This window comes from Lissotriton vulgaris, chromosome 6 (genome assembly GCF_964263255.1).
Source record: "Lissotriton vulgaris chromosome 6, aLisVul1.2, whole genome shotgun sequence".
NCBI lineage: Eukaryota > Metazoa > Chordata > Amphibia > Caudata > Salamandridae > Lissotriton > Lissotriton vulgaris.
In genome coordinates this window covers 1,692,734,450-1,692,756,163 of record NC_141694.1, presented here as the reverse complement: position 1 = coordinate 1,692,756,163, position 21,714 = coordinate 1,692,734,450, and the positions used below count along the sequence as shown (strand labels likewise).

Genomic DNA, 21,714 nt, shown 5'->3' with positions numbered 1-21,714 from the left:
TTAAGGGAGTGTTTGAAGGAATGGGATGATGCTGTAGAAACTCAGAATAAGCAATCAGGAGCGGAAGCTGAATGGGGAAGCCGAGACAAAGGAACCCTGTCTCACTGCGGGGCTGGCGAAAGCGGTCCAGAGTGGGACGGGAAGAGTCAGGAGAGTAAAAGAGCTACCCGCCATACCAGTGGTGGAAGTAGACAGGAGCAGGAGGATGGGAGTACAGGATGTGGAGGGGTGCCTCGCCCCGTTCACAGCGAAGGGGATCGAAGAACGCAGGAGTACAGGGATAGCTTTAAGTGTACTCACCATGCACCTGGCGACAGTAGACAACATTGGAGTCACGGAAACATGGAGAGCCGCGAGGGGTCTCACCATGCGTCCAGTGATCACGGACAGGAACAGGATCGTGGGAACATGGGGAGCTGCGAAGGATCTTATCATGTGTTGAGTGACACTAGGCAACAAGGGAATTGCGAAAGCATGGGGAACGATGGAGGATCCTATCATGTGTCTAGAGAAATAAAACAGAATAGACAGAATGAAAGTGTGGGAAATAGAGCATTGTTTCACCACACGCCGAGAGAAGATGGAAGAGCATGGGATCTAGAAAGATGGGAACATGGGAGGACTCCCCATAACTCACCTGAGCCTAGGCGTAGGACTCGGAGCTGGGATGGGAGAGATGTCAATGAACACCCTAAGAAAGACATACTTTGAGCCGAGATAAAAGCAAGAAGGCTTGATGTAACCAGTTTAAAATCGGATTTAGATGAAATAATAGATGGTACGTTGCCTTTGGAGAGGATTGACATGTACGAGCAAGATGAGGTACTGTTTATAGCAAAGGATATTACTCGGAAAGCGAGAGCAGTACATGAGAGGCTATCTGAATTGGCAGACAAGTACATGGTGGATCTGTCAAGGACAAAGGCATTGCAGGGTAACCATAGGCTGCATTATTCAGATCAGGATCTAGATGAGAGAAGGAAAATCGGATTAAAGACACACATAAGAGAACTGATCACGGGAATAAGAACATGGAGGGAGTTGGATAAATGGGAGGAAAGGTGGTCCAAGAAAGGGACTGTCAGGCGAAGCACAATTGGAATGTCCCCGGAGGGAGGGCTACAGAGGATGGAAGCATACCCTTTGCGAGAAATCGCGAATGGGAGCTATGTGCATGTGCCCTGGAGTAGGGGGGACTTAGCAGCATTTACCAATTCTTTTCCTAAGCTGAGGGAGAACCCCGTGGAGTGGTATAAACAGGTAGAAAGGTTCGTAAAAATCTCTTAAGTACTGTGGGTTGACCTGAACACCCTGTTTGATATTGTAGTGCCAGGAGACTTGTGGACAGCATGTAAGGTTAGTGTTGAATGGCCCACGTCCGAACCGGAGAGGGATACTCAGACAAATGGACCATCAGAAAAAGTCATGGAAAAGTACGAAAGGGTAATGACATGGCTGAAAGATAAGGTGCCATTGCAGGACATAGATTGGGTTAAAATAGATCGGACTAGGCAAGAACCCAAGGAGACAGTTCATGAATATTATGAGAGATTACTGAAAGCGTTCAAACAGTACAGTGGGCTAGATGTGATGGATCCCAAAGACATAGGACAGTTTGTGTCAAAATTTGTTTTGGGGTTGAGACCTGATATTTGCTTGATGATTCAGCAACATTTAATTTGTTGGCAAAACAAACCATTAGATGAGATTTTGAGATATGCAAGGTATTGCAGTGACGAGATAGATTCCAAAGCAAATAAGCTTAAGGAGAAGTTGATGATGGTGCAGATGCAGTCGGCTGGAAAGGGTGGACAGCAGCAACAGGGAACAGGGACCATGGGTAGGAGACAAAATAACCAGAATAGGGACAGTGAGGAAAATTCCAATTCGAGACCTAGGTTAGACATTGCGACATTGAAAAAGACAACCAGGTGTCACCAGTGTAACCAGGTGGGACACTGGAAACGCGAGTGTCTCTATAACCCTGAAAATGGAGAACTAGAACTAGAGGAGGAAGAAGTTCAGAGCAGTCTGGCTAAGGGGACAACAATGCACAAGGGAAAGGTGGTCAAAGGGGGGACCCCGGCTCCTCGAGCCCAGTTCCCTCAACCACCTACAATTGCGACAGGGGGAAAGACCTACAAACAGATGCCTCTTTTTGTAGGAGGAGAAGAGTGTTACTATGTTGATCCCCTAACTGGACAGCGGGTGGATAGAGAGGAAGACTGTACCCTTGGGGCAGTTCTAGAGGTGGACCAAAGGGGACCATACGTGGAGGCCGAAGTGGCAGGGTGTCCCACGACCTTCTTGGTGGACACAGGGGCCACTCGATCCACTCTGAGATCAGCAGTAGGTCCAGGTCTGCCAATGTCGGGAGAAACAATACAAGTGGTAGGAGTCGCAAACAGGAGAATGACTAACCCTCTGACAGAGCCAGTATTAGTGAAAATAGGGAAATACAGCGATGAACATCAGCTTGTGGTCTGTGATTCTAGCCCTGTGTGTCTGTTAGGAAGAGACTTATTGTGCAAATTAAATTGCACGATATACTGCACACCTCAAGGAGTGGAGGTACAGACTAACGACGATGATGCCGACTTTAAAGTTGCAAATTCCCAGGTATGCGTGGAGCTGTATCCTACCTTGACGTTGGAGGAGCTTCCATGGGACTTAAGAGGTTTGGTGTCATCTGAAGTGTGGGATTTCACTGGGGAAGAGATAGGACTGATCAAAGGGGTGGAACCAGTGAAAATCATGGTAAAACCGAATGTTGAATATCCAAGAACACCCCAATACAAGTTGACCCCAGAGACGATTGCAGGAATAAAGCCCGTGATCGAATCCATGATTAAGCAGGGAATACTGAAGGAAATCATGGGTAGTCCTTGTAACTCCCCGATTATGGGATTGCAGAAGCCTAGTGGGAAATTCAGAATAGTGCAGGATCTTCGAAAGATTAATAACATAGTTGTTTCATGTTGTCCAGTGGTACCGAATCCATCAGTGATATTGTTTCAGATACCATTCCAAGCTGAGTGGTTTACAGTGATAGACCTTTGCCAGGCCTTCTTTTCAATCCCATTAGATGAGGAGAGCCAATTTCTTTTCGCTTTTAAGCTGGAAAATCGCGTATTAGCATGGTGTCGTATCCCACAGGGGTATACAGAAAGCCCATCGATCTTTAACCAGCTGCTGAAGAAAAATCTTGAGAGTCTAGTACTGCCACAGAACTCGGTTCTGGTCCAGTACATAGACGACCTACTTGTGGCGTCAGAAACAGAGGAGGCTTGTAAGATAGACACCATCACCTTGTTGAACCATTTAGCTGAGAACGGACACAAGGTGTCTCCGAGCAAATTACAGTACTGTTTGACAGAAGTGCAGTACTTGGGTCACAGAATTAAAAAAGGGAAACGGAAGGTGTCACCAGACAGAATAGAGGCGATCATGAAAATGAATTCGCCCACGACTCAGAGAGAAGTCAGGATGTTTCTAGGAATGGTTGGTTATTGCCGACAGTGGATAGCTAACTTTTCACTGAAAGCAAAACCTTTACAGAAGCTGACGCACAAGGAGGTGAGTGATCCGGTACCATGGGACAAGGATTGTTTGATGGCATTCTTGCAGCTGAGGGAGGACTTGTGTCGTGCCCCTGCTCTGGGAATGCCGGATTACGAAAAACCATTCTTACTTTACTGCTGTGAGAGAGAAGGTTGTGCTTTGTCAGTTCTAGTCCAGATTCATGGAAATGCCCGTAGACCAGTTGCGTACTTCTCGGCTACCTTAGATCCAGTAGCCGCAGCGTTGCCCGGATGTCTCAAATCCGTTGCTGCAACGGGTGTCAGCATTGAGAGGTGCGAGAGTATCGTCATGGGACACCAGTTAGTGGTGTATGTACCTCATTCAGTGGAATTGTTAATGACCAGGACTAAAACTCAGCATCTGACCAATAACAGGCTCACGCGTTATGAACAAGTTATTCTTGCCGCAGAAAACGTGACCCTTAAGAGATGCTCTGTTTTGAATCCTGCTACTTTGATGCCGCTTCCAAATGATATAGAAGATGAAGAATGTGAAGATCACGATTGCCTTGATGTGACTGAACTATGTACCAAACCAAGACCAGATATTGTGGATGAGCCATTGACTGACCCCGATGAAATATTCTTTGTCGATGGCTCATGTGTAAGGGACAATATTGGTCAGTTGAGAGCAGCTTATGCTGTTTGCACTATTACCGGAGTTGTGGAAGCCGCTTGCCTGGAAGGAGTACACTCCGCTCAGGTAGCTGAAATTATTGCATTGACACGTGCCTGTTTAGCAGGTAGCAAAATTCGAGTCACCATTTACACCGATAGCCAATATGGTTTCGGGGTAGTTCATGACTACGGGCAATTGTGGTCTCAAAGAGGTTACATGACCTCTTCAGGTTCACCTATTCGAAATGGGGAATTTGTACGCCTATTGTTGGAAGCATTACAAGGTCCGGCAGCAATTGCCGTTGTCAAATGTACAGCCCATACAAAAAACACTGACTTTGTGTCACAAGGAAATAGGTATGCGGATGAAGTTGCACGCTACTGTGCAGAGCAAGGATATTCTTTCACAGAAGTGGAAGTGAGTGGGATACAGGAAAAGACAGAATTAACTATGATGTTAGAAACTGTAGACACCTGGGATGAGTTAAAATGCATACAAGAAAACGCACCCGACATTGAGAAAAAGACATGGGAAACTGCAGGTTGTGTGAAGAGTGAAATGGATTTTTGGGTTTCAGCAGACGGAAGGGCAGTGTTACCAAACGAATTAATCAGTCCAATGGCAAGGCGAATACACGGTCCAGTACACTTAGGCAGAGATGCTATGTTGCGGGTATTCAGGCAAACCTGGTACAACCCCAAGTTTAGAGTAGCCGCAGAGGCAGTGTGTCAACGATGTGTCACCTGTCAACAATTGAACATAGGGAAAAGGACACCAGTTACATTGAGTCACATTGGAAGGTCTGGTGGCCCTTTTAACCGGATGCAGTTAGATTTCATTGAAATGCCAAAATGCAATCACCTCAGATATGTTCTGGTGATTGTTTGCATATTTTCCAGATGGGTCGAGGCTTACCCTACACGCAGGTGTGACACACTCACAGTAGCAAAATTGTTACTTAGGGAGTTAGTACCGCACTTCGGGGTGCCGGCCTCCTTGGAATCAGATAGGGGAACACATTTCAACAGCGAAATTGTGAAAATGCTCTGCTCAGCCCTGAATATAGACCAGAAATTGCACTGTAGCTATCGACCAGAAGCTTCGGGAATCGTGGAGCAGATCAATGGCACAATAAAGTCCCGGATTGCCAAAGTTTGTTCATCGACATCTTTAAGTTGGCCTGATGCCCTGCCACTAGTACTTATGAGCATACGTAGCACACCAGACAGGAGAACAGGACTTTCTCCACACGAAGTTTTAATGGGGAGGGCAATGAGACTACCATCAGTCCCAACTGCAGCATTGTTGAATATCACAGATGATCTGATCCTGGACTATTGTAAGGGACTTTCTGACGCCATTCATTCTGTGTCTCTTCAGGTGCAGGCTGCCGAAATTCCATCGTCTCAAGACTTGTGCCACGACCTGTGCCCTGGTGATTGGGTCGTGGTGAAGAAACACGTCAGGAAGAATTGCTTAGACGTGCGTTGGCGTGGACCCTACCAGATCATACTGGTAACGAACACTGCAGTTAAGTGTGGAGGTCTGCCCAACTGGATCCACGCCTCCCACACTCGAAGAGTTCCAGCACCCTTGGAAGAAACAGCTCCTCTCTCGGATGAAAATCCAGCTGTTGACAGAGAACCAACAGAGGGGACCAGTCAAGCTGTAGGGGTGTCAGAGGAAGTTGGGAGTGTGTCTGATCAGGCTGAAGAAGGACAGTACAACAGTGAAACTGACGTTGCCACAGAAGGAGAAAGTAGCTGTGAGTACGAATCAGACACTGATCAAGCTGCGAGTGATCAAGAGTCGAGTGCGAGGACAAGGAGCGGGAGAACAAGGCGTGGAGAGGCTAGTTGGCCTGAAAGAAGAAGAAGGCCAAGCCTAAGGACAACTCCAGAGAGAACCCTTGCTACGATATCCGAAGACTCAGACTTGGACGAAGGTGCACAGGACTCAGAAGCGGAGGGTCTAAGAAGATCAAGGAGGGTGCGTGTGCCTTGCAGAAGATACGCTACTCATGAGTGGACCTATCTGGCAGCAGATGTCTTGGGCACAGAGATCCGGGAGAGTGAGGGGAGTGATAGTGGTCAGCACTGACCCCATCATCAAGGTGGAAGTGGCGTTGTTGGTGCCTGGAGTCGAAGCTGAAGGGTTACTGACACTCAATATCCCCAATCCTCCCTACCTGAGCAAAATAAAAGAACTGGTCTTGAACAGAGTGGAATTTCCAACTTTTGGCACAACAGTATCAGAACGCGAGGAGACCATTCTTCGCCTAGAAATATTAGAATACGCTATTAGAGCCGCTGGAACCCGTATCATAGTGGATACATAAGGACATTTTGTAAATAAAATAGATCGAAAGGATAACCTAGCGCCAAGTGGAAGAAGAAGAAAGTAGGGACATTTCATTTAGTGGACGGAGAAGGGCTAGGGTTGTCTGTTGTTGAAATTCAAGAGACTGAACTTGCAAAAGGGGTTTATCAGCTTCCAGGTGTGGTTCAGAAAGACTGAATATGCAAAAAGAACCTGGTTGAAGGAACAAAGAGACTTTTGAGTTGGAATTAGAAAGAGACTACACTATTTGAGAACATGGAGGCCGGTAACCCGAACCGCAAGGCAAAATGCATAGTAGGCACACTTTTAGCAGGAGTGATTTTTCTTATACTTTTAGTAGTTACTGTATCATATATAGTGGGACATGAGAGTGAGACAAAAGCAACAGAAGCAAAGGTTATAATAACACCGAAACCTACTACTGCTGGTAAAAAGGAGGACAATGCAGCGAAGGACAAAGCTTTACTAGCAGCAGAAGCTCGCAGGTTGCACATGGATGAGTCGCAGGGAAATTTCAAATCCAATGCATATGCCAAATTGTTATACGAATACATTGATGTCATGGAGGCTAAGGATTGTTACGTCTGCATGCAAATGCCAGCCTCTGTAGACGAAGGTATCAGATATCATCATCTTCCATTGACTTATGGGATTACATGTAGTTTACTGCTTAGCATATTTTATGGACGAGATAGTTTTGAATACTATTTCTCAAAATTTGATTCAGTGCTACCAGAAGTCCCGAACTACAAACAGATGAATAAATGGGACTATTACAAGAGTGACGATAGATTAACGAAATTCTTCATTCCTTGGAATACCCTAGATACTTCACATGCTCGTAGAAATAATCTGACTTGCAAAGTGTCAGAAATTGAGAAGAAGTTTATAGGGCAGGTGGATGACCGTTACAGAAGGCAAAAGATTCTGAAAATGTCGGGACAATGGAAAACAGATTGGACCGAGGAGGAGAAGGCACACAAGAGGAAGGGTAGTAACGGTCCAATAGCGTTAGATCGAACACAGAAAGGGAAGCTATGTATACACAGGAGTAAGACCTACTATGAGAATGTGTTTGTAGGTGAAGTTAGTTGTGAACATGCTTTCCAATTAGAATACTACACGAAGGATTTCTTAAAGGGAATGCAAATGATTCCAAATGTATATTTTGTATGTGGGAGAAATGCCTACGTGAAGCTGCCTGACAATTGGTACGGCTCATGTTATTTGGCGATCGTCTTCCCCAAAATATATCATGCTAAAGATTTAGAAATCATAGAGGGAAAAACTCCAGCTAGAGGGAGACGAGATGTAGGAGATGCTGAGATAGTTGGAGACGTATTTGGTGCTATGTTCCCTCTTCTATTGAATGATGTCAAAATCAGGAGATTGGCAACAGTCGTAGATAGGTTGTCTGCCAGTACTGCAAGATCATTAATGCTGGTGGAAGGAGAGATGCAATGAATAAGGGCAATGGTTCTTCAGAACCGTCTTGCTTTAGACGTTCTGTTAGCCAAAGAGGGCGGAGTCTGTAAGGCTTTGAAGGTTCAGGAATGTTGCACTTACATTCCAGACGATTCAAAGCCTCTTGAGAAAGGTATACAGAATATAACCGAGCTCCATCAGGAAATTGAGGACTTAACACGGGTGAACGTGTGGGAAAAGGTTGGTCACGGAATGGGTAAAGTTGGAGGTTGGTTCGCCAATCTAGGGAAGAGTTTTATCTGGTACATACTAAAGCCTATCCTCATAATAGTGATCTGCATTATCATACTGTGGGGGTTAGTGAGGTTGTACCAATGGTATGGGTCAAATAGGTTGCAAAGATCCATGAGAGAGCGGGAATAGAGACTAGCTGCCATGCAAGATAACCTGAGGGCTCTAGAAACGATCAAGAGAGGGAGCCTTGCAACGTGTTCTGTTTGACAATTTCAGATTGATGTTGTGATGGTGATGACCCCTAGAGGTCATCAAAGGGGGGAACTGAGAGAGCGCAATTTGAGTAAAATGTATAAGTGCACCATATGTACAACCTAGCTGCACGAATTCAGTTAAAGCATTTAGAAATGTCGAAAATATATAACCGCATATACTCATGAGTGTTTAATTAATATAGAGAGCATATTTTAGAGTGTGAAACTAATGTAGTAATGTTTAGAAATGTTAGAGTGTTATTAGATTCCATGTTATGTAGCTGCTACTGAAGAAATTGTAATGCTGCAAAACGTAGAAATGTGCAGGCCTCATGGCAATGTATGAAGAACGAAAACGTGCCTTTACATCTTCCACATGACATGGATTTGCTATTGTTTAGAATATTATTGATCATATATTAGAGTTATGTTTTATAGAAGTGTTTCATATAATCAATGTGTAATGTGTTAGAATATTATTTTAGACTAAGAAAAGGGTTCACTGAGTGCAGGCCATTGCAAGAAATTTAGTAGGCCTGGAAAGATAAAGTGGCTTCTTTGATCTGCACGTGTTAGTTAAAGTCGAGTCTCGTTAAGAATAAATTGCCGACCATGTTCGAAGTTTATGGCCTGAACAGATAAGGGGAGTCTGGAATTTGGGGCCCAAATTGTGTGTGTCTGTTTGCAGGTGCGAGGGGGTTCCAATCAAGAGCGTGATGAATAGAGCTCTGTCCGGGGAGACAGGCACAGGCCTGGAGGAGGGTTCAGGAATGTCCTGGGGGGTACCGGCGTGCTGGAGAAGAAGCCTGGGAAGCAAGGTCAACGCTAACAAGAGGCCCAAAGGAGTGCCAGTATGGAAAAAGCCAGAACCGACACCACGTGAGAGGTGTACGTGAGGGGCGTCTCAGAGGGGCGTTCCAACCACAACTGTGATTTTGTATTAGGGACAGCACCCTGGGGAGGAGTTAGAGCAGATGGCCTGAGGACCCTTAGAGAGCGGATGGGTAGGCAGAGAGGGTATGACTGCTATACATAGATTTCACCTAAGGCTAAGAGAAAGTGAGTGAGCTTCTTTGGAAGTCACCACGGCTGACACCTTTTTAGCTTAAGATCTCGTTAAGTAGGGATGTCACTTAGACTAGTGTAGGGACAGTCTAACCTGAATTTTCTTCCTTTTTGTAAATGCCGCACAGGTTACAACTTGTGTCCATTCTTGCAAACTTAATGATATTTGAACTTGTTTTGGTGATATTCTTTTGTCGCCTAAGAGCATTTGGACAGCTTATGTTTGTATTAGTGCCAGTATACCTTTTGAACCTTATATTGAGATGCTTGTACCTTCAGTTAACCTTGGCTTTATAATAAAACTTTAAAACTGATTAGTGGTAAGTGGTTCTTTAGAGTCGTGTAAATATTGGGGGTTGGACTTGGTACTGGATTGCTTTTTACTCTATGACAGGCAACAATCGATCCAGTCGATTTAGGTGGGAATTGAGATCAAGAGTGATCAGATAAGAGATCGGAAATCCCGCCTTCTCAAGGTTATTAGCTCGTATTCGGATCAACTATTCCATATCTTCCTTGGAGACTTTAGCCTCCATTGAAATGACACCAATGATATTTTAGTCAGCTCCTTTAAGACTTTCCTCTCCGATCTCAACTTCTCTCAGTTTTGTAAGGGAGCTAACCACAACAAAGGCGCCACCCTTGACCTCAATATTGCTAGAGACAATCTCATTTCAATGAAGGACATCCTACCTTGTGACTGGTCGGATCATCATCAAATTGCCTTCCACATACTGGAAAAGACCACTAGCAGAAAGGGACAACCTCTTAAAGCTAAACAATTGTCTCACAACGAGAGACGTCAACATTGATGCTCTTACTTCCATCACTACGAATAGACTTCAGCCTCCCCCTAACATGACCAACCTGGATGATCTTTCTGATCATTACAATAGCGCTGTGGCTAATATTTTTTACACCATTACGCTGAAACAATTTAAAAGGATTCCTCTCAAACTTGGTTTGATGATTCACTAAATGACGAACGCCGTAAACTTAGGCTTTCAGAGAGGATCTGGAGAAAGAAGCCTTTCACCACAAGCCTCTATCAGCTAAAGAAAATAAGAAGCGCCTACAATAAACAAATCTGCATTGCTGAAACTGACCATTTCAGGGCGCAGCTGGAAGGCGCTAAAAACAGACCCAAGATGCTATCTGAAATCATCTAACAGCAAGCAAACCACACTTCCAACCCAAACCTGTCTTCCTTGACTCCGCTTCCTAGCGGGGAGGACTTCACAGTGCACCTCTCTGAAAAAACTTGGAAAATTGAACTGGAGCTGCAACCTGTCACTCCCATGGTGCCGCCTCTAATCTACACCACAGCGGAGCGTGTGGTTCCCTCTGCAGTCTCAGTTCTTCTTGGTTGTTCTCCCAAAAATGAAGCTTCTTGGAATTCCTTTATCCTGCCAGATCTCAGAGAACTACTCCACGTTATGGCAACTCTAAAACCGGCCAATCACTTCAATGATCCACTGCCTGCTAAATTTATTAAAGACCTCATCTCGGCCATTGTACCTCTTTAGTCGAGGATCATTCATGAATCTCTCCTGCAGGGGAGCATCTCTGATTACTTTAAAATTGGGCAAGTCACTCCCATCCCTAAGAAGCCCAACTCGGATTTATCTAATTCTAACAACTTCCGACCTATCACCAGCATCATGATATTAGCCAAACTGCTAGAGAAATGCATCCACAAGCAGCTCTGCAACATATAGAGAAATTTCAACTACTTGACCTCTATCAATACGGTTTCAGAGCAGGACATAGTAGTGAAACTGCACTAACTAACATTGTGGATGATGCCCTGAAATCCCTTGATCAAAAGGCCCCTTGTCTTCTGATCTTTCTGGACCTGTCCTCTGCTTTCGACACCATCAAACATGAAATCTTCTTCAACGTAGGATGGGTATCGTTGGACCAGTCCTAAAGTGGTTTTACTTTTTCGTACATAACCGCACACAAAGGATTAAACTCAACCAGTCCCTTGCATCCAGTACCCAGGTCAGGATTGGAGTTCTGCAAGGATCCGCACTCTCGCTCTTCAAACTTTTTACGAAACCGCTCACTGTCATTCTGAACCATTCTAACATTCATTACCACATGTACGCGGAAGACACGCAACTTTACTTGAAGGTCTCCTCTATGGATGACATTAAAACTTTTAATGAAGCTCCTTCGCAAACGCAGCAATGGTTAGCCTAGAACCATCTTTTAAATTCTTGCTGATTGTCCCCCACAACCACTCTGCACCCACCCTGGACTGGCTAAATCAACTTACAGCCCTTAACCGCACCCCTCACATGGTTGATTCCGCTAAATCGTAAGGCATTACCTTGGACAAATACCTTAATATGCAAGCTAACATCAGTGCCACTAACATCAGTGCCAACTTTCATCTTAACACCCTTAACCTCATCGATGCTGCAGATATTCTTCTCCGGTGCTGGGCCATAATAGAACTGGGTGTGGTCATGACGAGCTCAGCTCGTCATGAGCACACGAGCACTGTGCCTCGTCATGAGCATCGAAGGGGTTAAGAAAATCAAGCCATTCCTTCCCCCCGAAGAAATACAGCCTGCAGTACAATCCCTGGTGATCTCACAACTTGAATATGGTCTGGTGACCCTTGCGGGGCTTCCAGAAGCGAGCTTGTACCCTTTCAGAACCACTTTCAATTCAATGGCCAGGCTCATCACAGGCTCCAAAAAACACAATCACATTACACCTGACCTTTTGCAGCTTAACTGGCTGTCTATTGAAGCGAGGATTTGTTTTCAAATAGCTTGCCTCATGCATAGAGCCTTGCATTACAACACTCCAGCCTATCTGGCGAACAAGCTTTTTCTTTCTGGCGCGGGTCGAAACTTAAGAAGTACGTACACACTACTCTTGAAAACTCACAAATTAAAAAAGAAAAGTACGTACAAACATGCTCCTAGAATTTGGAATGCTCTTCCTACTGGGATTAGAGCCAATCCTTCCACTGCCTCTTTCACGAAACAGGCTAAATGCCTTTTCCCGAGTGATCATAACTGCATCATCTTGTACTCTTTTTCTAGTCCCCTTGTTGACAGATTTGACATTTATCCCAACATATCGTTTTCTATTTATTTCATGTTTGGTTGGTAAATTGGTATTTTACCCTAGGGCCCTTACGCAACTATACTAGCTGGGCCGACTACAGATTTGTCATTTATTGTATTATGTTTTGTCGAGTCAGTCAGTCAGTCAGATTTCTTTATTCGATTTCAAATTTGAACCATAAAAGTACAGATAGACATACATTAAAAGTTATAAAAGCTTCGAGACAACCACCACAGCACAGCATTACATGAAAAAGAAATCATTTAGTACTACATTGCGTATCTTTTCCTTATGGTTAAAACAGATTTTAAGAATCTAATAACAGATATACATATACGAGCAGTTGACAATGAACATAGAAAATTAAATCCCACTATGTGCGAACGAATAACATTTTCCTTTAGTATGGGTTTTAAAAAGCGTGCCCTCGGATCTTTATAGAGTGTACAAAAGAGCATTAAGTGCAATGTGCACTGTTTTGACATATTATCACACATACAGGGGGGTAGCCACTCACACCATCCCATCTGTTTCGGGAAAGCCACAATAAAGTGCAACGTGCCTAGGCGTAATCTAGTTAGTAAAAAGCGTGCATGAATTTGTTTACTAAAAGAAAGATAACATTTGTTGCTGTTTTAGGACGGGATGGTCCGATAGGCCTATTTGACCATCGGCTGTGCTCAGCTTGGTTTCAAAAGCTTCTTTTATACTCTTTTTCAAGTTTGGTTCAATACTGTCTGGATTATTAAACAGGGCAATCATTCCTAGTTTATTCAAATTTTGCTTGACATAGCGGAGCCAGGTTCATACAATCCCTTAGAACCCTTTGTGAAAGGGAAAGTTCCCCTGTGGTCCAAATTTTTACCCAAAGGAGCAGCGGGGCTAGATGGATTTTGTCTATGAGATAATCCATGCCCACCTCCGTGTGACTAAAAGATGTTGGGGAACAGATTGGGAGGCATAGAATTCTCTTTAAGAATTTGTTCTCCAAAATTTGGCGCTGGGGTCCCTTTTGATATCCCCACACACCGTATCCATAGATGGCTCCTGGCAAGCACTTTGATTTATATAAGGTTAGCATTTGAGCGTCTGGTTTATGGTCCCAGTTTCGCTGCAAAGCGAAAGAGTCCCTCTATTGATTTGCTAGTCTGTTGGGTTCGACTCACCAACAGATGATCCCAGTTCAGTCTACAATCAAAAGTATTGCCCAAATAGTTAAACTCCCTCAGTTTCACAATTTCTTGGCTATTCAGCATGAATTTTCGGGATTTTGTGGCCTTAGGGCCACAGACCATCATGAAAGATTTGTTATAGTTTACCCTCAGGTCTAATGCGGACATGTGATCCATAAAGGCATCCAATGTGCCCTGAAGGCCGTTGGCTGTTAGGGCCATCAGGACAGTGTCGTCTGCGTACGACAACGGGGGTATTCTAACGCCATCTATTTTAGGGGAGTCAAGATTTTTACTTAGCAGGAACTGCTCCAGCCCGTTCGTATAAACCAGAAATAAAAACGGGGCCAGAATACAGCCCTGGCGAACCCCCTCGGTCGAGGCAATAGCTTCAGTCTTCTCTCCCCCTGGGCCATATCGAATGACTACCAAGGTAGAGTCGTGAAGTCTACGAAGCAGCGTGACTAAAGGTTCTTCAAAGCCTAGGTCTTTCATCATAGACCACAGCTTACTCCTACAAACCGTATCAAAGGCGCTGGACAAGTCCATGAACGCCAGGTGAATCGCCGTTCCCTTTGCCTTCATGTACTTGCCCATAATCATCGAGAGGTTGAGGCACTGCTCTTCTGTTCTCATGCCTTTGCAAAAACCATATTGGGTACAACATAATAACCCCATACTATTAGACCACGATTCCAGGCGTGCTAAAATGACCCTCCCCATTATCTTGCATGTCGCATCTATAAGGGAGATTGGCCTATAACAAGTCGGGTCGTTCCTGTTTCCCTTTTTAAATATCGGAACGACCAACACCTTTTTCCATGATTTTGGAATGTGGTCCTCTATAGAGGCTCTAAAAACATTTAGAAGTATGGGGGCTCATAGATCCGGATTTCTTTTAAAAAGTTCTAACGGGACCCCATCTGGGCCAGGGGCTTTACAATTTATGCCCTTTTGAAGAGCTGCCTCTATCTCATCCACCCTTAGGGAAGCACTAAATTGCCGTGCTGTGTCTACGTTAAAACCGATATCTGACCGGGTAAATTTAAGATTAATGTCATGTGGGTTAAAAATTTTAGAATAATGGGACACCAAGACGTAGCTGATATATGTGATTCTACCGACCTACGGTCATCTAAAAAGAAATTGGGCGATTTAGTACTTCCCCAAAAAATCTTGAATCCCTTAAAGCACTGGCTTTCTCTAGGTCACCCCATGCCTGTTCCCTCAATTCCTCTTTCCTATGCTCCAGCGTCTGCTTATATGAGTGTCTGGCTTCCTTAATCAGGTTCATTTCTCGGGGTACAGATTGAAGGGCCTTTCTAAGAACTTTGTTCGCCTTCGAGCACTCTGAGTCAAACTACTTGTGTTCAGGTTGATGTGATTTCTTAGACGGTCTGGACAGGTTTTTATTTACCTCTTCACAAATGCTCTCGTAGCTCCTTATAATGGCATTCGGAGGGGCCTAGTAAATTGTGCATGTCCTAAATTCAGCTAGGTTACACTTGACAATATTTTCCTCAAATTTGACATTGTCCACCCTGTCCCATTTCAATATAATACAAGAGAAACACATTTCCCTCATTGACCACAATAATTTAGTAAAGATATAATTCTCATTTACTTTTTAACATTTATTTGAACAGAACATGGGTGACAAACGCACAATATTCCTTTATTATTTTTATAAAATGTTATTATTTTTTTCCACAAGATATTCTCTTCTATATCTTTTCATATATAATGTATACATTTTTTCTTTCTCTCATAAAGGTTTATACTACCTTGTGTCTATGTTCATAAACAATTCATAAACAGTGAACATGACATTTCATTACAGATTCATACCTCAAAAAAAATTTCATTTAAATATACGCATAATAAAAAACACCAATGTACGAAAAAAATTACACATCATAAAGCAATTACACCCCCTGGATAATACCACTCTCCATCAGTCAATCTCACACAATCATACCCTCACTACACTCATTCAAACAAAATCTGTACAAGGGCTGGATCTAGTTGGCAGAGAAATCTCTGCCAATAGATAAATCTCAGACCACAGTATGAGATTTCGCACTTGGTCGGCGCGCGTTTCGGTGGTACAAGACCACCTTCCTCAGGACCTCTTCCAGATTACACAACCACACTTGCCCAGGGGACATCAAATAAAAAGCCACTATTCTTGTCCAATATCAGAGAGTTCAGCAGTTGGACCCCACTACAGTATACAATCTATAGGCCTATGGATTGTAGAGACTTTGATACGTGTCATGAAGTTGGTAGACACGACGGCCCGCTACAACCTCTGACTTAGGTGCATAGAGGTTGAGACGATAGCCACATATATGGCGTTATACTGAGGAGCAATACAACAATGGGCCATAAGGAAATATATATGATATAAAACTGAATGGGAGATAAAAAGCAAATGAGACAGATATTTGCATCCTGAACCTGAACTGATCTTGTGACTTGTACAGTAGGCCATGCTACGATATTTGGGGTAGCTCTCTCTACACTCTATGTAGGCGAGAATTATCGAGCCCGCTGACCCTGGTTCACGACCCTGCTGCATCGGAGATTGAACCCTGGTACCGGGCCCGGGCCGTCCTCTGCTTCCGGGTCTGCCGCCTCTAACCAGTGAGCCACACCACTCCATAGAGTGATCAGTAGTAAATTTTCCTAGCCCGTCCTTATGGGTTTGCTGTCAATCTATTTCTGCTAGATCACTCAATGGTGCAAATCTGTTATCGTGCAACCATGGTTGAAAATGGCTACCAGTAAAATACATATTAGTCGGGGTATTTCTCCCCCTCCCCATATCATAACTCATGGGTTTAGAAGTGGGAGGGGGATAGAAAAAGCCCAAGGGTAGTATTTGGGGGGAATTGTCATCCCCGGTTTGGTTGGCTGCGATGTCAAGAATTGCCTTTGCCAAACCCGGGGATATAAAAGTCAGTACAATGCAATCCCCCCCTAAATGTTTGTGCCTTGCACCCACCCAACTTACTCTGCGGGCCATATTTAAATTGCCAAAAAGGCATTTATTGTTCAAGCCTGTTTTTTGGTTTATAAAATGAAGTGCCTTGTTTCTTAGGGAGGGCCAGTCTTCCCTTTGCCGTGGCCGAAGGCTCGGGACGTTGGCTAGGGCAGTGATATATGGTGTGGCCTGAGGTGGTAGGTGTAAACTAAATCCATTACTATAATCTCTCTGGTGGCCTTGATTAGGACCACAATCAGATTGGCTAGCGGTCAGATTTACAAATTTTATTTGAGTTCCCCCGTCCTTACTAGGAAGTACGTTTTGTACTGGATGCCCATTTCTAGAGTTATGGGCCCGGGGTGTCTATTGTTAGGGGGTGTCCCCCTCTGAGCTACATTAACCATTAAATGGATGTCTCCCTTATTATTTACAGGGATATTCCCCCGTGTGTTGTTTACACTAGTTCTCGAGGGTTAGGGCATCGGTGTCAGAGTTAACGAAGGTAGGGGGGCGGTAGCGTTATTTTCAAGGCTACGTAGCCTGCAGTCCATATCAGACAGTTTTTGAAGAATGGGGTCTAGGCTTGCTGTTAATAGTGCCTGTAATTTGCCCCAAAAGCACTCACCCTCGCCTTCCCCCGGGAGTATTGGCTGAGCATATGGCGTTGCTGTTTGAATAACAGGACTGTTTGAGATCAGGTCAGGCTCCATGCCTTCTAAGTTCTCCTGGGATCGGCTTAGACTGGTATGGGCAACTAGCTGTTTGGAAGATTTTGTTGCAGCCTGGCCCCTTTTTTTCCTTGGCTGTAATGGTTTGCTTCCTCCCCCCTTATTTTTAGTGGATTGACCTCTTGTAACAACTTTTGTTGTTACAATTTTGTGCAGCTTTTCTTTAACCGGAGATTGGTGTATTCCTGGGGGCCCAATTGTAATAGGCTGTTGTATGGCCCCTGATGTGCCATCGATTCATCAGGGTTGGCAAATCCAGTAACCTCCGCCCTAGGCGTCTGTGCTGGTAGAAGGGGGGGGGGGGTCCAGGGACAAGGATAGCCTACGTTCGTTGAATTTGATTTCGTGAATTAGACCCGATTCTGCTCTTATTAAGAACACATCCAGTGTATCGAACACCCCCTGCCCAGTTCTCGATCTTAACATCCTTTCCCTCTCTTGCCCCTTCTATTCTCCTCAGGCGTAATAAAATGTAAGGAGCGTTCCTCACTCAAACTGGGAGTAAATAAAATGCTACGTGCGTGATTATATCAAAGAAATTACAACGGGCAGGGACGAGGGTAAGTATTGGTAGGTATCAACTATTGCTGAAACATAAAACCTAGAACATTTGTTTGGGCAGAAAATGTAAAGTGTAATGTGTTGTCTACTAGATTCAGACTAGAACAGCACCCTGGGCGACCATAAACCAACCTAGTTAGAAGGGTATACAGTACTTTAGCAGCATTAAGGCGATATAAGCATGGGCCAATCAAATGCGTGGAGTGCAATCCAACTATATTACACCTACTAAACCAATTTATAAATAACAAATCATTTGTACTTGAAAGAAACAATTAATTAAATGTCACTTAATCACTTGATTTGTATCTAGAGGTCTAATGTCCTCACTAGAATGAAGTATATCGAGAATTGAGAGTGTTCCTGGGCAGATATTACTGGTAGAGGTAGAGGTCGGGGTCACAGTTGTTGCTTCAGGTGTAGGGCGATTGCAGCGTATTAACAATGTAAGCACACAGTACCTTAGCCTGTTGCCTCGTTTGTGAATTGAATGGGTTGAATATGCGACTCCATATGGAGAATCTTGACGATAGAGACCTGGCCCAGCCCTGCCTCTTCCTGGCGATGACGGGCAAGGACGGGCCCGCCCTTGGCCGGGGCTTTGCCTTAACGCCGCCCGCGCGCGTCCCGCGTTGCGGGGGGCGCGTGCAGCTACTTAAGCGCCTCCGTATGCGGGAAGGTAGGTAAAGGGGCGTCACTGAGAGCAGGGGCTGCTGGATACTGTAGTCACGGCGATGATGTAGCAGACAGCCGTTCCTCTCAAGGGGCTGTCACGAGTACTCCGCAGGACCTGCTGCCAAAGAAACAAATGGCCGTTCCCCTCACGGCTGGATTTCGAGTCACTATTGATTGTTTTGCTGAATGTTACAGGAAATCTTTTGCACTCGATGAGAAATTGAACTAGTTTGGCTCACTACCCGGTCCCTGATCATGATTGTGTACTCCTTGTTGTTTCGCAGTGTTGACCTCTAATGTCCTGAGTTTATTCATGCTTCTGCCTCTGTGTACAGCGCTCTGATACCCCCAAGGATCATATTTGCGCTTTATACAACTTTTCAAATAAATAAATAAATGTGGGCCTGCTGCAGTCCTAGAAAACCTCTCTTCCGGTTAGATAGAACGTGACAACCAATTCTAACCCTTCCTGCATTTACCTAGAGCTGAATTACTTTCTCAGGCCTAGAGGCACAACTAATGGGATTTACTGAAACACTCGAAATCAGAAAAATAATTTTTATTCGTTTTTTTGTTAGTTTAGAAGTGAGAAATGAAGGTTATATATGTTTACTCCCAGACAAAGAACAGTAAACATTTGACTCTTTTGGTCTGAAGGATAGAACCAATCAGCAAATGTTAACCTCCATGCTCAGAACTTTGCCTTTACTGGCAGGTCAAAGGCCCAGATAGACATAGGGCGGGAATGTTACCCAATGTGAATGAGCTCAGAGCAGGCACTCTTCTACCAAAATGTGTTTATTCAGGTCAATGAGCGGTATTTTGAACACACTTCGGAGGCATGAAATATTTTAGGAATATACCTGCAAATAAAAAGCAATGACACAGAGGACAAGTATTCAATGAAAGTGTCAGCTAATGGTTCTACCACTGGAAAGGAGAATTCAGAAATAGTGTGTTTACTGCTGCGACTTGCACATAACACTAAATAATCATGGACGCATTTAGCGGTTGCAGATGATTGCGTCTGCTACCCATGGCTTGTCCATTGCGACCCCTGGCACTGTTCTTCCGACCCAGAGACTGTCAAGAGGAAAAGCAGAGCCAAGAACATAAGGGAAACAGTTTACTTTCTTTAACTCACAAAGTCACCAAACACACAGGCTTTCTGTTTTCAACAAAGTCGGCCTTGCAACACACAGTCCAGTTAATGAAAAGTGTTTTTTCCCAATGCTGCTCAGAGCAGGCCCTGCTAAAGGCAGTGCTGAGCAGACTGGACATGACCCGTCTCTTCCACTGGACCTCTGAACCCAGACGAATCAGCAACCCCCCTAACTCACCCCCAGCGCCTTGAGACCGCATTCCCTATTTTCTGCCCATTTTTCATCATACTAATAGTGAACATTAGTCTATTACTCACTATTAGTGTAATAAAAAATGGAGCACCCTTAGCTGGAACGGGACATTCGGTGGCTGCTGTGATGAGCAAAAGTGGTTTTAAATGTTTGTTGTGCGTGTGCTTGCAATGAGAGTGTGTTAATATAACTGAGTGTACGTTTGAACGTGTGTGTCTGTATGCGTGTGCATGTGCGAGAGTGAATGTGAGTCAGCCACAGATCATGAGTGAGGCTGTGTGAGATTGAGTGACTGAGAATGAGTGAGTAACATTAAGAGTGAATGCAAAAGAGTGAGAATTAATAAGTGTCAGGGGGTGTAAGAGTGTATGAGTGAGAATGAGTGCAAGTGAGACAATAATTCTGACTGAGTGAATGGAAGTGAGAGTGAGAATGGGATGTGATGCTTGCAAGTTTGTCATTGGCCTTGGCTTACGGATGGTAATTATTGTTCTATAGAAACCCCCAAAGCAAAATGCTGGTGCTGTCATACTTGAAGGAATTCTTAACATGACAGACAGATGTGACATGAGACTGGCACACTGTGGGCAGTTGTTGCCATAAAGGGAACTAATGGTAAAATACTAGGTACTGTCATAAAATAGCTAATTCATGGTGTATAGGACACCCATGGAAAAATATTCACATACCTGAGGACATTTTTAGCATGTGGACACTAGTGGCAAAATGTTGGTACTAGCGCTAGTACAATGGAGGTAACTCTTGCCATAAAGGTGGACAACCTGGCTTATGGGAGTGTGGCACCTATGACAAAACGGTTGCCCTCACATACTGAAGTAACTTTTGCCATATAAGGGTCACCTATGGTATATGGGCAAAAGAAATTGCAAAATACTAGCACTGGCATATATAATTCCTGGCATGATGGAGGTAAATTTTGACATATAAAGTTCACCCATAGTATATGAAAAAAAATGGGGTCAACTCCTGGGGAATGTCAGGTTTCATTGGCTTGGCAAACCATGAAATGATTTGAAAATGTAATAAGTGCTCTTTCAGCACCTAGGGAATTTTAGCACATTTATTTGAAAATTAGCTTTAAAATACACACCATCATCCATTTTTCAGATATTTTTCTCTTGGTAACAAACAACCTTGAAGAGGTCTGGCTAATGCTCTTGGTTCCCTCACTACAATTCAGGGACTTTCAAAGATCAAGTCGGCATACTAATTTAGTTGGTTTCAAAATTAAACCTTTGTTTGTGTTATGCTGTTATAATAATTATGCAGTTTTTATGGTACTTCAGTAATGTCAATAGTTGGGATATTTGGCTCATTTGACATGCCTTCCTGGGACATTTCAGAGCCAAGGGTCCTATGATGTCACTTCCTGGGATGCCATTAAGGTCAAATGGTATATGATGTCACTTCTGCTACCCCTGCCATTTTGTTCAATGAACGGCCATGTACATAATGCGATGGCAATAGCAGACAACAGAACCACAACGTATGTGATAATTGGGAGGACAGTAAGCAAAAAGAGCACACTTACTTTTTCATAGCTCATGTGTTCAATTCAGAAGCTAGTGAGAGAAATGATCTAAGATGGTTCTCTTCAATATCAATGCA

At 44.0% G+C, this 21,714-nt stretch overlaps 1 protein-coding gene across 1 annotated transcript in view; it reads right to left on the bottom strand.

Moving 5' to 3' along the window:
* The window catches only part of KCTD3 (potassium channel tetramerization domain containing 3), a 319,588-nt gene that overhangs the window by 208,522 nt on the left and 89,352 nt on the right, over positions 1–21,714 (bottom strand). The gene's annotated exons all lie outside the window — the stretch shown is intronic.